The sequence below is a fragment of the Heloderma suspectum genome, chromosome 3, assembly GCF_057233095.1.
Source record: "Heloderma suspectum isolate Gila_16-S chromosome 3, 16-S_ref, whole genome shotgun sequence".
Lineage (NCBI taxonomy): Eukaryota > Metazoa > Chordata > Lepidosauria > Squamata > Helodermatidae > Heloderma > Heloderma suspectum.
Window position 1 is genome coordinate 45843361 of NC_139460.1, and position 15980 is coordinate 45859340.

Here is a 15980-nt window from a genome sequence, read left to right on the forward strand (position 1 = left end):
AATGATCTGTCAGGGAAGTCCAGGTAATTATTGTCAGGGCAAATTGGCACAGGTACGCCCGGGACAGCACAAGTTTGGCAGGAGGAGGAGCATGGTCTGTTGCAGCCCTCCTACTTCTCTTCTGTAGGATGCTATCCATTCCTCAATTTTCATTCAATTAAGTCAGTTGATTGATTTGTGACTCTGTTGCACTTGCAAAGTGCTAGTTATTCCTTTAAAAAAATGTTCTCAGGATTGCATTGCATTTGTTTTTGGCATGTATGTCTGATAAATATAACCAGGGCAGGGGGACTTTATGCAGATATGACCAAGTGATGTTGCAGTGGACGAACGTGGTATAGATTCTAAAATATAAATCCATTAAACTTCTTAAGCTGTTAAGTGTTTATATACCTTCTCCCAGCTTTCTCCCTTCGGCTCCCCTTTTTAATTTTGATGACATTCTTTGTGATCCTATTTGTATTTCTTAAACTCCAGTCTTCTCCTGCTAGCATGTGGAATAGCTCTGTTGTATTTCACAGCTATGCCAGATTAGCAGGGCTTTGGAAATTATTTGGTACTCTTAGCCTTCTGGCTGCTGTACAGAAAGATTGGGGTAGTGGTTGCTTCCTTGAGGTAGGTTCCAGCATGTTCAATTGCTTTCCCAAATCTCATCTGGGAATGTCAAAGGTCAAGCTTGAGCCAACTTCTGACATCACTCAGAGCACGCCGATTTCATTAAAGCATTTTAATGTGTGAATTTGAGGTTCATTTCAGGTATAGGGTAAAGCTATGATGAAATGGGAGATCCTGTAGGACATACTTACAAAGAAGTGTGTTTAGAACAGCAGCCAAGCTGCTGATGGAGCTCAAGTACAAGGACTCCACTCCCCACTGGTGCCTGAGTGACTCCAGCGTACGATTGTTTCTGCAGCCCATTGCCATTTTGAGCACATAAATCTTCTCTGCCTAGTGCATTAAGCCAAGATTTCTGGTGCATAATTTTAAATTGCCACATGCAACAGGGGACCTTGCCTCTATTTCCATAAATCATGTGTGTGTGTCTATGCTCATCTTGAAATTCTCCCCCAAATTAATTGGTCTGCCGTGAGATCATTACACTTTTTAATCTTATTGTATTGGGCTGCTTTTATTGGTTTGATTTAATTTTCTAGCACAGCTTTCGGGGAGTGAAGAGAGCACAGAGAAAAGAAGTAATATGCAGAGTTCTTGTCAGTGCTGTGCCTTGGAAACCTATCCCTTTCTCTGCCTGCATTAAATCAAAAGCAGCAGGGTTGTGTTGCATTTTTAACTCCTTGACAGCGCTTCTTGAAGCTGGGAAGCTGCTCAAATTGTAGGGCGTAGGGATGATGTATCTGTGTGTAAAACATTCTGAATGCCCAGCTGCACCATATAAGATTCTGTTTTTCACACAGGTTTATACAGCGTCCCAAGCATTGATGTATCTGTTCTGGAAAACCCCAAGATGAAAATATAGTTGTAGAGTTAGTTTGCTTAAAGGCCAAAATATTAATAACAACGGATATTTATGTAGTATTTCTCATCCAAGAGGATCCCAAACCACTTCATTCACCTTTGAAATACAGCCACTTGTGGATGGGAATTTCACAGTCTGCCTGTCCCATCAACACAATACTTTGGAGGTGAAGTGATTAATAGCTATAGTGGAAATTATGGGGGGAGATTTAGCAAAGCAAGCAGCATTCGAAGAGAGATATTACCTATGTTGTACGGCTAGGACCACATTCCCAAATTTATTTCAGATTACCTACTTTTCTATGAATGCGCTCTCTCTCTCTCTCTCTGTCACACACACGCGTGCGCACGCACACACACGCACACACACACCAACTTGCTAGAGTTTTTACATGCAAACACACTAGTTCCAGTATCTGAGACAATGGATACCACTGATGGGATCATTATATGACCCTGTTGCAATATCAAGCGGTAATTGGTTTTCCCCAACTGAAAAGATTTCAAGAAGCACAGTCGTTCTTAGCGATGCAAACCATAAGTTTCACATTCAAACCATAGTTTCACAGCCTGGTTTGCAGCCACTCCTCAACATGTAGTCTGGCCCTGAGAAGGCCCTGTCCTGCATATCCAACAAGTATACCTCAGACAGTGGTGGTAAGCAGAGCAGAACCTCCCATGCAGATCTCAGTGGGTAGACAGGAACAACTGGGAGCAGGTTGTCTCCTTTAAATATCACTGTCCCCAACATTTAAGGTATTTAAAGGTGATCACCAGCACTTTGGCATGGGCTCTGAACCATTCCAGCAGCCAGTGCAGATTAAATAGCAGCAAAGTCGCATGTTTCAAATAACTAGCTCCTGGCAACAGATTTCTGCACCAGCTGCTGTGTCTGAACACGTTTCAAAGGGAACCCCACATAGAATGCATTGGAGAATCTCAATGAAATATAGTTTGGCTAGGTGTCCTACTTTACAGAGGACAGTCCTCCATTTGAAGATGTCCTCTATTTGAAGAGCTGTCAGAGGATAGCCTTCTCTTTGAAAGTATACTTTATCTGAGGGGTTGTCCAGTCCAAGCCTGGTTTAAAGTCAAAGAAGCATAAGGAGAAAGAGCAGCGAGGGCCTTAAAGTTGTCCATCAACAGTTAGCACCTGGTCAACAGACTGAGCAGGGGCACAGGTCACCTGGTCAGTGGTCCCCACTAGGGTGAGATGAATTGTATTTTTATTTAAATTCTTTATTTATTTATTTATTTATTTCATTTCTATACCGCCCAATAGCCGAAGCTATTATTCGGCTATTAGCCGAAGCTAACAACAAATTATGTTGTTGTTCAGTCATTAAGTCGTGTCCAACTCTTCGTGGACCATAGCACGCCAGGCCTTCCTGTCCTCCGCTGTCTCCCGGAGTGTGCTCAGGTTCATATTCATTGCATCAGTGATGCTATCTAGCCATCTCATCCTCTGCCGTCCCCTTCTCCTTTTGCCTTCAATCTATCCCAGCATCAGGGTCTTTTCCAGAGAGTTTTCTCTTCGCATTAGGTGGCCAAAATATTTGAGCTTCAGCTTCAGTATCTGTCCTTCCAATGAGCAGTCGGGGTTGATTTCCTTTAGGATTGACTTATTTGACCTCCTTGCAGTTATTTCTAAATTTGCATCTATAACTATAAATTTTCATATGTAAATTGGTGTCCTCTTTTGTCCTTTTGGGGGGATGATGTATTTTCTCTTTTTCAAGAATGAGTAAGTGGCCATCCTGAACAGGATGTAAGCAATGCATGTGTAACAGTAGTCACGTCTTCCTTCTCCAAGAAAAGGTGCAACTGGAGCACCAGCCAAAGCTGTACACCAGCCATCATTTGCACATCCAAGAAGAAGGCTGGGTGACTCACAGTTGCAGAAAGGATGTCCTTCTGTTTTTCTAGTCTAGCTACAGAACAGTTGAAGTCACCAGAATGGTAGTATTCCAGAAAAAGCAAGCCAAACACTAACCACCTCCCCTGCCCCCTTCCAGCCAGGTCTCTTTCACCCATCAATTTTTGATATTCAGGACCCAGAGTAATAGTAGGAACATGTTTTAAGCTAGTAATGAACCAGCCCAGCCATTGCCAACTGGTCTGGATAGTCTAGAGGCTTTTTTTTTTAAAGCGACAGACCATGGATATTGTGGTTTCCCCGAATCTCCATAAATATATTAAATAATCAAAGAACATATCTGAGTAAATATTACTTATCAAAATGCATGATTTACAGACACGAAAGCACCATTAGCAACAGGGGCTTAGCAGTGTCAGCAGTTGTCCTGCTGGACAGCTATTAGAGAGTTACCAAAATCCCAAGAGTAGAAATTTGCATTTGAAAAGCAAATTCAAATGCAATTCTAGGGTGAATTTCACCCTGAATTCTAGGGTGAAGTCACCATCAGATCCCATGATGCATTTTAAACTGTATACAGATTCATCCCATTAAGGTATTGTAAACTCAAAGAACTCATAGATTTGTTACTGCAGCTACAAAAGGGATTTCTTAGTGGGCAATATGAACAGAACTCACAGAGGCCTTGGTAGCCAGCCAAACTCTGGGGTTACCAACCTGTAAGTGGGGTCCTCTCCTTGATGTTATAGTTAGCTTTGGAGGAACTTGAATTACCTCTGAGGCGCGGCACAAGGTTAAGGATGAGTACCCACTGTTCTTTGGTATCCTAGGCATGAGAAAAAAGTGGAGGCTAGTCCCTGCAGTTGCAATGAGCTTTGGAGGCATCCAGAATCAGTGAAATTTCTTGCAACATCTGAGTGTCTTCAAAGCCTAGTGCAACTGTGGTGCTGCAATGACCTCTCCTACCCATCTCTCAAATTCCAGGTATTGCAGAAGGGAAGGGACAGACCATTGTGCTGAGATTTGGAGAAACTTGGAAGTAGTTAATACAAGGTCAACACAGGAAGAGGCTGGAGATTCTGCTGGGCAAGTGCTTACCAGATTAAAAGCTTCCCAGTAAGCACATTTGTGGACTTCTGGGGTTATACTGAATGGTGGCTTTGTGCCAGTGGAAAGTACTTTGTTTGCACAAGGTGGGGTGCACGTAGCTCTCCCTAGCACAACCACCTTCTCTCCAACTGTTCCTGAGGGTTGTAATATAGAACAGAGGACTGCAGTAGTAAGTGGGGGAGAGAAGTAAAAAACTGGATGCTTGAACATATGTGCTTTCAACCAGTACAAAGCCACCATTTGATATAACCTCTGGGGATGAAAGTGGCAGGGGAGGAAATGGTGGAAGAGAGGAAAGAAGGAGCACTCTGGACGGTTTGTGGGGAGGGCATGGAGGGAAAAGAATGTTTCAAATGGCAGAATGTTCCAGTGCATGATAATATTTCAACAGAATTTGGATACAGTATACCTTTGTATCATTAGTATCTGAGATAAGTATATAGAATCAAAAACCCAGAGAAATTCAATAGCAAAAAAAAAGTTAATCATGGAATTAAGACATAAGATTGGAACAATTTAAATTACCCAATTAAATTTAGACAAGCCTAAATAGAACAGTGTCTACTACCTGTAATGGGTATTGCAGCCTCAATTCTATATCTTGCCATTAGATTGCAAGAGGAATCAAAACCTGTCTGTAAAATAGGGGACTTCTGCCTAAGAACTAAGATAAACATGTGAAAGTGAAAATAAATTAAGGTTACAATCCTATATTTACTTACCTGGAACCATTCAACATGGTAGGGCTCATATAATCATTGAATCATAGAATAGCAGGGTTGGAAGGGCCCTATAAGACCATCGAGCCCAACCCCTTGCTCAGTGCAGGAATCCAAGTTAAAGCATCCCTGACAGATGTGTGTCCAGCCTTGTCTTGAATGCCTCCAGTCCAGTGTGGGAGAGCCCACCACCTCCCTAGGTAATTGGTAATCCTAAGGCTGCAATCATATATCCATTGAGAATAAACCCCATTGAACTCAATGGGGCATTTTTGAATAGACATGCACAGGACTGCACTGTATGTATTGTTAACTCAGCTAAAATCAACATAATTAATATTATATTGTGTGTGGCCTCCCCCCACTCCCCCAGATATTAGCTTTAAACCATTATTTTAATCATTTGTGAATTAAATTTGTGAATTAAATCCACACTGGAGGCCTTCAAGATGAGGCTGGACAGCCATTTGTAAGGGATGCTCTGACTTGGATTCCTGCATTGAGCAGGGGGTTGGATTAGATGGCCCCTTCCAACCCTACTATTCTATGATTCTATGATTCTGTGAATCTCGGAACAGGTAATAAATGGTTTATGGTACTGGCTTTTGTAACTACTGTTCATTTGCTATACAGAATTTAGGCTACAGAAACATAATTGAGTGAAAGAGGGGTAGGGATGTAAAATACTCTTGCTTTTCTTGTCATCTAATTAGGTCCCACCTTATGGCTCAAACTGACCCTTAGCAGAAAAGATTGTTGCCATTAATTCAACTTTTCTGTGTTGCTAGTGTCAATGAAATCCAGATTTTTCTCTGCATGATAATCTTCTCCATAACTGAAAGAAAGTAAGGGTGCTTCCTTTACACTGTGGAGCTGCCTCCTTATTACTCTTCTCAGGAGGAAAGGTACCAATGCAGTGACTATTAACAACTGTAATTATTTTCTCTGCTGACTCAGCCCAGCTCATAAGAACAAGCCTCCTTCCTTCAAGCTGCAATGTACTTTTTATTTGACATTGTGCAGCTTACTTGCTTTATTCTTTTTAAAATTCAGACTTCGGGCATCTGGAATGAAGTACAGATTTTAAACATACTGCATGCTGGGTAAATACATCTTAATACAGCTTGGCAATGACCAAAATGCTTGTTCCATTTGCTGTTTCTTCATTGAACAAAGCAGAGTGACAAAGTTGCAAAGGCATACATCTGTTCTCACTTCAGTATGCCTTTTCCCTAGACTCACTATATGGCAGTTGCTGGATTTGGGCCAGTGATCCACTTGGCCTATTTTCTTGGAGAAACATTTTGTTGCATAAGATGAAGATACAACTTCAATCTCTCTACTCTAAATGGCTTCCTTGTTGTGTTCTGACCCTTTTAGATATTGTTAACTCACTGAGCTGTGTTATCTTGTTGCTTTCAAAGTAAAGAAGATGCTATCAGCTTCCTTACAGTGTGACCAGAAGAGTGGGGAGGCCCAACTACACAGGCCCAACTACTTCAAACTGGAGGTCTACCATTATAAGAGACGCCATCTTTCTGACACTATCTGTCCTGAAAGGAAGCATGCTTTTTCCACGCTGCTAAGAATCCCATTAAAGTGACTTTGAGTGATGTAATAACATGAGGTTCTTTGTATTTTGGATTGCCCCACAGTCTGAAAGATGTGTTGCAGAGAGGCTGCTTGCCTACGATGTGATTTTAAGTTCTGCAACTTTTCAACAAGTCTCTCTAACTCTTGGTTCTTCCCTAGATGTTCCCAGATTACTCATTCTCCTATTCTTTCAATCTTAGTGACCCATTCTCCCACCACTAACTTTTGGCTTTTTTGCTGCTTTATGCAAAAACGCTAAGGGCGCAATCCTATGCAAGTTTAGACAGAGAAAAGGCCTACAACTCCCAGCATGCCCCAGCCAGTATGGCTGGCTGGGGCATGCTGGAAGTTGTAGGCCTTTTATCTATCTAAACATGCATAGGCTTGTGCCTTAAGTCACCACCACCACCACTGCCATCACAGCTCTTCTTATCAACACATATTTAGGCTCACTCTTCCTTCAGTGACAGCTGGGAAGTGCCTCCAGTATGGTGACAGCCCTGTTCATTGTGTTGGTCTAGGCAGCCTCACCTTGTCCAATATGGTGCCACCATAGGCTTCCCTGGGATTCTGTGCACAGCATGTGCAACTGATGCCATTCTGAATGTGATTCACCCTCCACCTCTGTAAGAGACTGCATTGTATGAGGTTATGGTCCACTAGTAGCAGACTTTAACATTTTCCTGCTCCTAAATTCATCCTTAATTTGCCATCTAACTGGGCCAGCTTTCTTCTTGACTAGCTTCCTAGACCCATTTCACAGAATCATAGAATAGTAGGGTTGGAAGGGGCCTACAGGACCATTGAGCCCAACCCCCTGCTCAATGCAGGAATCCAAGTCAGAGCATCCCTGACAGATAGCTGTCCAGCCTCATCTTGAATGCCTCCAGTGTGGGAGAGCCTACCACCTCCCTGGGTAATTGGTTCCATTGTCATATTGCTCTAACAGTCAGGAAGTTTTTCCTGATGTTCAGCTGGAATCTAGCTACCTGTCACTTGAGCCCATTATTCCGTGTCCTGCACTCTGGGATGATGGAGAAGAGATCCTGGCCTTCCTCTCTGTGACAACCTTCCAAGTACTTGAAGAGTGCTATCATATCTCCCCTCAGTCTTCTCTTCTCAAGGCTAAACATGCCCAGTTCTTTCAGTCTCCCTTCATAGGGCTTTGTTTCCAGTCCCCTGATCATCTTTGTTGCCCTCCTCTGAACCCTCTCCAGTTTGTCTGCATCCTTCTTAGAATGTGGTGCCCAGAACTGGACACAGTACTCCCAATGAGGCCTAACCAGTGCTGAGTACAGGGGAAAACTAGTACTTCCCAGGATTTGGAAGCTATGCTTCTATTAATGCACCCCAAAATGGAAAATTTCTTTCTCATGTCTTAATCCTCAACTCATGCCAGTCCTTGTTCACCTTTTCTGGTCATGTCCCTCTTCCCGTTTCATTGCACAAATTTTTGTATTCAGATATGCTGTCATGAAAAATTATTGTGAAACCATAGCATGACCAATGGGCAATCTGGCAAATGCTAGCTTTTACCTCACGTTTATGGCCAATATCGGTCTAGAAGCTTTGACCTAACTTGATCTGTATACCACCGATCTGTATACCATTGTGGCCTACCCTGTGATCGACCTGCATGACAAAAAGGAGCATGATATAATGCAATCCAAACTGACCCACTTTGCTCAGTCCAGGCAGGAGGGGGACGCATTCTCTTTGGATGAATACTAAACCAAATCAGGCCACTTTGGAGAGATTCAGGACTTGTCCAAAGTTCCCTGCATTTGTCCAAACTGAATCTGGCTTCAAGAGGAATTTGGAGAGACATAGAGAAATGTACATTTCTACATTTCCCCACAAGCTCTCTCTATAAGGAAAACACTAGGGTGGAGGAGGGGGAGGGAAGGGAAGTAGATTTGTGACCGAGAGCTCTAGCATCCAATCAGGGAATAACTTTACTAGGACTTTTCTGTTCACTTCCAATGAGAGTGCTTTGGGGAGGGCTATAGAAGTAACTTATCAGAGGCTGCTCCAGTGTTTTCACTGCATTTTGTGACTGTGTGTCTGTGGCAGCAGAGCCAGTGGCAGTTCTCAGGGCTTCCAGGAATGGCTTGAGAGAGAGCACTAACTGGGAGATGCCTGAGCTGCTGCCTGTTCATTGCATGGCTGCGGACACCAACTTTCAACCAGGTATGTGGAGTTAGGAGTGTACAAAACTCCCTTACCTTGCATCCGCTGGGGGGGTTGGGGGGGGAGGCGATATGGTCCTCCCCCCCTGGAATCCTCCCTGGCTGGCTCCGCTCTGCGGCGAGTCCACGGAGCCACCGGCCGCTGCCAGACTTCCGGCCACGGCCGGTCTCCGGGCACGAATGGCGTCCGGCCTAGCGGACGCCATTGGCATCCTTTCCCCTTCCGTGATAGGCTACATAAAGCTTATGTAGCCTATCACGGTAAGGGGAAGGGATGCAAATGGCGTAGCGCACACCATTTGTGTCCCTTCCCCTTACCGTGATAGGCTACGTAAAGCTTTACGTAGCCTATCACAGAAGGGGAAGGGACACAAATGGCGACCACTAGGCTGGACGCCATTCGTGTCCGAAGTCCGGCTGCGGATGGACCCGGCTGGATCTGGATCCGGCGGTGCCAGCCTGCCAGGTAGGATCCGGCCAGGTCGGACTTCGCAGGGTGGTGGGGTGGGGTGGTCCATTCTGCCACGGACTCCAGGGGGGGATTCTTAGAATCTTCTTAGATTCTTATCTGCCCCCCCCCCCCGGAATCCGTGGCAGAATTCTCCTCCATGTGGAGTTTCTAATGGAGTTCCACCGAGTCCACCACCTGAGTCAAGCTGCCTCGGAAGTTTCTCCCTGGCAATCACATACAGTGGAAGGCTAACCAAATCTTTCCATTGGTGTATATACCCCTAGCAGGTAGACAAGCTATTAAAAAGTTGTGTTGTCACAAGAAACAGCTGGGGTTAAATGAAAAGATCAGGAAACAAGCATAAACTCAGACCAGGCCAGCTGGAAAGAATAGCGGAAAGACACACATGTTATGCAGAGACAAGGATAGACAGGATATGAGCAGTGAAGGGAGGGGCTAGGGCCTGGAGCAACAGTAATTCACACAGCTGACAGAGTTGCTCAGGACATTAGCCAGAAGCTGACAAAAGAATCATATTTTCTAGTAGCTATCAGCCTCAGATGGCCTTCTCTCTGTCCCATCAGTCAGGACAGCTAGTCTGGTGAGGATGAGGGAGAGGGCTTTCTCTGTGGTGGCCCCTCTCTGTGGAACTACCTCCCTAGGGACCTCCTCCATGCCCCCTCTTTAATGAGCTTCCACCACACATTAAAAACATGGTTGTTCAGGCAGGCATTTGGGGTAGGTTAGGGTATTTTTAGAAATATGATGTTTTAATATAGAATTTTATTGTTTTAAAACTGTTGTATTGCTGTACATCATCCAGAGTGGCCAGGTGACTGGCCTGATGGGTGATTAAGAAATTTAATGAATGAATGAATGAATGAATGAATGTAGGGATATCAGAGAATTCCATAATGGAATCAAATGAGTTCAGATTTCTATGAATCCAGCCCGTGGATTCCGAAGCTGACCAGCTTTTCCTGAGTCACATGGATTCTGCAGACAGACTTGTGGACTGGGTTGTTGTTTTTAACTTCCCAGATTATTAGTCATAGAAAAATATGTAAAACAAACAAACAACAACAACAAAACACCGGCCAAAAATGTGCATTTCCTCCATAGGCTAAAGCATGAAAATGTGCATTTTAGGGGGAACTTGTGGATTGTTACAAGTGCAAATTTGCATGAATGCAAATTTGCACAAATTTGGGAAATTGGAAAAATCCAATTCCATCAATGAGCAGATGATGGAATGAATGGCACCTGACAATCCGCGAAACACAGATGGAACAGATTTTACAAAAAAGTACAGGAGGCAGAGTGAAGACTGGATAAATTTTGAACAAAGCCAAAATTCTAACAGCAGGTCATTCCATGTCCTCCCCATCCCCACTCAATTAAAAATGAGAGAACTAACCTATGAAAATGGATTTAGTAACAGGATGTTGAAAGAATAGTTTGAAATTTGTGCCATTTGCAAACTTTATGTCTGCTGTATTTACCCTTTTCAAAGATCATTAAAGATTATATGAAACAGCCTGGTAAAGACCCTTGGGTACCCAACTGTTAACAGTTTGCTTCTTAAAAAGTCACACATTTCCCATTTTTTTCTGTCCCATTTATCTGACCTCCCCCCATCCCAATGAACTGTTTAGTTTAGTTTCATTAATACAGTTTTGCAACTGATTTTGTAAGAGAGACATTTGGGAAAGATAAACTCCTCTATTAAAAATAAAATAAAATTGAGTATCTGGAGTTGCCAAGTCTATGCTTTGGGAATCTATTCCACAAATTGAAAGCACATGTGTGCTTTCTCTCTCTCTCTCTCTCTCTCTCTCCTGCATGCGCGCGCACACACACACACACACACACACACACATATAAAAAGGACCACCCACCAGTACACTGCTAGGTCAGAAATGTGAATCCTTCAAACAACTGTGGTACAAACTGTTCAGTTTTCCAGCCACAACCTTCAGTTGTATTTAGAACTATGAATGCTCACATAAAAATGGAAAAGGTAGAATTATTATTATTAGTAATAGTAGTTGCAGTATGACTATTATGTCTGCATTTCCATGATTTCCTATCTCTCATCAAAGTTCAAACAGCCTATAATTTGCTATTAATCTTTCTCCACTAGGTGACATGCTGGAATTGTAAAAGTTGTGACGAAGAGCTTGGCACCTTTCTTCCATCTTATGCTCATTTCCCTTCATTGTTGGGGTGAAGGTGACTGATGTTGCTGTAGAAAAAGGGAGAAGGAGGGGGGGCATTCTTTTCCCACAGTGAGGCAAAGAAGAAATCTCAAAGCAGCCACCTAGGGTTACTCTTGAAGGACACCAGTTCACTCTGGCAAAAGAGGGCCATTGCAGGGGTAAAGGATGCCGGGGAAAGAATTAAAGGTTTCACCCATGTCTGGAAAGATTTTGTCTGGACACCAGGTCTACCCACAAAAAAACCCAGAGGGGTCGTCGTGGTCGTTTTGTGTCCAGACCAAACTCCGCTCCGCCAAAATGTAGCCATCGCCACACCACCGAGCTGTGGTTCGATCAGGTGGTAGAAGGATTAGCGGGCGCACTGCACTGTTACCAGGGTACGCCTGATTGTACAACAACCTTCAAGGAGGCTCCTTCCGTGTACCCCACCAGAGCGGTAAAGTTGGTATACAAATTTCTTAGAGATGAGAACTGCCTGTGTTGGTGGACCTGGTGCCCAGGCCTTGTTGCTGCTAATCCATCAGATCTACCAGAAATAGTAGATCTCTGCTGCTTTCAAGGCTTCTTTTAATGTGCAACCAGACATGAATTGTGCAGTTCCAGGAAAAAGTGCAATTCCAAAATAACATTTGTGCAGTTCACAAGTCAATTCACTCAAAAATGTTATTATATTAGCTTATGTAACAGTGGCTGATAATAAGTCAAGTGAGTAATCCAAGCTCCCCTGGAAATGTTAAGGGTGCAATTTTACATGACTGTAATGGCAGAAAGTGAAGAGGATCTAAAGAGCCTCTTGTTGAGGGTGAAAGAGGAGAGTGCAAAAGCTGGTTTGAAACTCAACATTAAAAAAACGAAGATCATGGCATCTGGCCCCATCACTTCCTGGCATATAGAAGGGGAAGAAATGGAAGCAGTGACAGATTTTATTTTCTTGGGCTCCAAGATCACCGCAGACGGTGACTGTAGCCATGAAATTAAAAGATGCTTGCTCCTTGGGAGGAAAGCTATGGCAAACCTAGACAGCATAGTAAGAAGCAGAGACATCACCTTGCCGACAAAGGTCCGTCTAATCAAAGCTATGGTTTTCCCAGTAGTAACGTATGGCTGTGAGAGCTGGACTATAAGGAAGGCTGAGCGCCGAAGAATTGATGCTTTCGAACTGTGGTGCTGGAGAAGACTCTTACGAGTCCCCTGGACTGCAAGGAGGTCAGATCAGTCCATCCTAAAGGAAATCAACCCTGAGTGCTCATTGGAAGGACAGATACTGAAGCTGAAGCTCAAATATTTTGGCCACCTAATGCAAAGAGAAAACTCTCTGGAAAAGACCCTGATGCTGGGAAAGACTGAGGGCAAAAGGAGAAGGGGACGGCAGAGGATGAGATGGCTAGATAGCATCACTGATGCAATGAATATGGACTTGACAGCACAGGACAGGAAGGCCTGGAGTGCTATGGTCCATGGGGTCACAAAGAGTCAGACACGACTGAACAACAACAACAACAAAATTACATGACTGATACTCACTACATGGAGGGCTGCATCCTAAACCCTTCCAGCATGAGCCAAGCAGGACAGGAGGAGCAGTAGAGGCCTTTACAGCCTCTCCTGACTTCTGTGTTTACATTTTGAGCTCTGACCCAGTCTCGCTCACCTACCTTGGCTGTGGGCAGAGATGGGAACTGAGAGCTTGTGGATCTCTCCTCCTCACCCAGAGCCTGCCCCCCCCAAATGCCCATTTCTTCCCCTCCCAAGGTTGCAACACAGACCTTGGAGAGGGTGCCATCATGGAACTTTCCATGGCAGCTGGGAGGGGTGGGGTGGGACGTCCGAGCAGGCATTCTCCCCCAAGGTTGTAGCTCTGTCTACAGCCCCAGAAGGGCAAATCCCCAGTATCCTATGGCCCTTCAAACATTGGCCAGGGGCCATACTTTTGCTCTCTAAGTGTGTAGATTGCAGCCTAAATGTCATAGAGCCATTGCCCCAAATGTAGCTTTCTTTCCGCTGGGGTTTATTTTTTTTAATGGAGAAGATTCAGTCATGTGAATTCCCATGTGCAGCATGAACTGGTAGTGCCCAGACACTGATTTTATTGGGAGAACTAGACGATGGGCATTCTTCATCAACAGCCTACTGCAGGCTAGGAATCTCCAGTAGGTATCGTTGTTGTTTTAATGATGTTAACATTTGTCTTCAAGCCAGCATTTTTCCCACACACAAGATTCAGTTAAATTGTGCTCCATTTTAAAATTCCCTTGGTTTAAGCAACAGCGTAATAAATTACTATTTATTTTGTTTTGTGATGCCCTAGTGCCCAGATCTTTATAATGTAGTCCCATAACTGATTGGATGGGATGTTTGACCTGTCTAATAGTTTCTTGTCTGTGACGGTGGGGAAGTGCTTAAATAAGATAGAAGTTCATAATAAACAGATAGAGGTTAATTTTTTTTAATCTACAGAAGTCTCAGGCAGTCCACCAGACTTCTCTTGTGTTACTAACATGCATTTACCCAAGAGCACTTGAGCTCTTGCAAAATTGCTTTCCTTACATTGAATGTAGTACATCCTACCAGTTGTAGCCATAAAAAAGAGGGTCTGTAGTGTTTTTTGAAAGATCTTTCACATTTCTTTGCTCTCAGGAGGTTTACTGTCATTCCCATTTTAACAGGTGGGGAACTGACATTGGTTTGCTAGAGATACCAGTGGTTATACTGGGATTTGGGCATAGGTTTTTCAGTTTGGAGGTTTTCCAGTTGGATCCAATGGTGTTATTCTTCCAAAGGAAAGGAAACTGCTTGCAGAATGCATTTCCCCTCCTCCCTGTATGCCTCATGTGCCCTCCAAATGTGCTATAGAGGGTTGGGGAACCCTCCAGAGCAGATCCGGGGTGTGTGCATGGAGCTGCAGGGGAAAGGAGATGACAGATGTTGGGAATATTGCAACCTTGTCTGCAAGTTACTGGAAAGAGGCAGTGTTGCAGTTAGTTAATTCATGGCAATTTTGACCAGAGCTAGCCTTAGGAGCTTTATAGCCTACAATATGGGTTTTGTTCCCCTTTGTCCCCTCCCCGTTTCTGACTTCCCCCATTGCTGGGAGCACATGGGTTCGCTCTCTCACTCCTGCCTGTGTAATGGAACACAAAATGGACCGAACAAACCTTTTTTGAAACTCTATGCTGTACCTGCATTTTTTTATGCAAGAGCATTTTACCTTTTTCTTCACCAAAGAAGGGTGTGGTCTCCTTTTATTAAGATAGCCTTGTGTGCATGTGGGACTGGTAAACGCTCATTCTGTTTTGCCATTGGTTTTTCTCTGCTAATTGCCTTTCTAACAGGAGGTATCATTACTAAATAGTCCCATCAAGTGAAGTCTCCTTGCATGAGTGGAATGTTGGATCCACACCTGTGAATATTCACATTCTACCAAGCTTCCTTAATACTGTAAGACCATTGGTTCATTCATTTAGCCCAATATTGTTTACTCTGGCTGGTCTTATAGGTTTTGAGCAGAAAGGACCTTTCCCAGCAATGCTACCTGTGATCCTTAACAATGAAATAACAAAGCACGCACTCTATTGCTGAGCTATGGTGCCTCCTGGCCAACATAATTGTACTTAGATTAAGAATCACCAGTGTGTTTGTCCCAGGCAACAGGAGATACAGTAATGATATTCCAGTATTGGGCCAAATGTCTTTTGCATGCTTTGACCAGCAGAATTTTGTCCAGTTTAAGGAAGCATCACAATAACTATGTTATATCTTCATAGTATTACTACATGAGAGAGATCCCTATATATGTAGAATTTGCTATTTCTCTCCTACATCAATATCCCTTTAAGTCAAATTTCTTCCTTTGAGCATAACAGAGAACAAACTTGTCTACATAGAATGTGTTTAAAAAAAACAACAGTGAGTAAAAGTGAGAATGACAGAGGGAAGGCTGTCTTGTTACATAAAATCAAATTTTGCAACACCCCTAAGTGACACCTCTCTCACCCACACATACAGAAAATATACAGCACAGATTGTTAAGATGGAGCTAAACTAAGGTAAATGCTTGCAACTGGTGTTAGAATGGTTATTTCTTTTAAGAAAATATTTTCCCACAATTTGCTGATCAAATAGAGAAAGGTCAATCTCTCTCACCTTTCCAACCATGGTAGTAGAACACAAGAAGGAAAACGCAAATGTCCAGTCCCACAGTTGAGCTCTTTATTATTATGTATATTTGGATTAGTAATTATGTATGCACTAGAGTCATTATCATGTTTAGACCTCAAGCCTTCTATTATTCTGGTCTTCCCTTATTAGAAATCCTTTTGGGTCTGTTCAGTAGCTTCATTTCTATGG

At 43.4% G+C, this 15980-nt stretch overlaps 1 protein-coding gene across 1 annotated transcript in view; it reads left to right on the forward strand.

The window, feature by feature from the left end:
* Positions 1-15980, forward strand: part of LSAMP (limbic system associated membrane protein) — a 725808-nt gene that overhangs the window by 68543 nt on the left and 641285 nt on the right. The gene's annotated exons all lie outside the window — the stretch shown is intronic.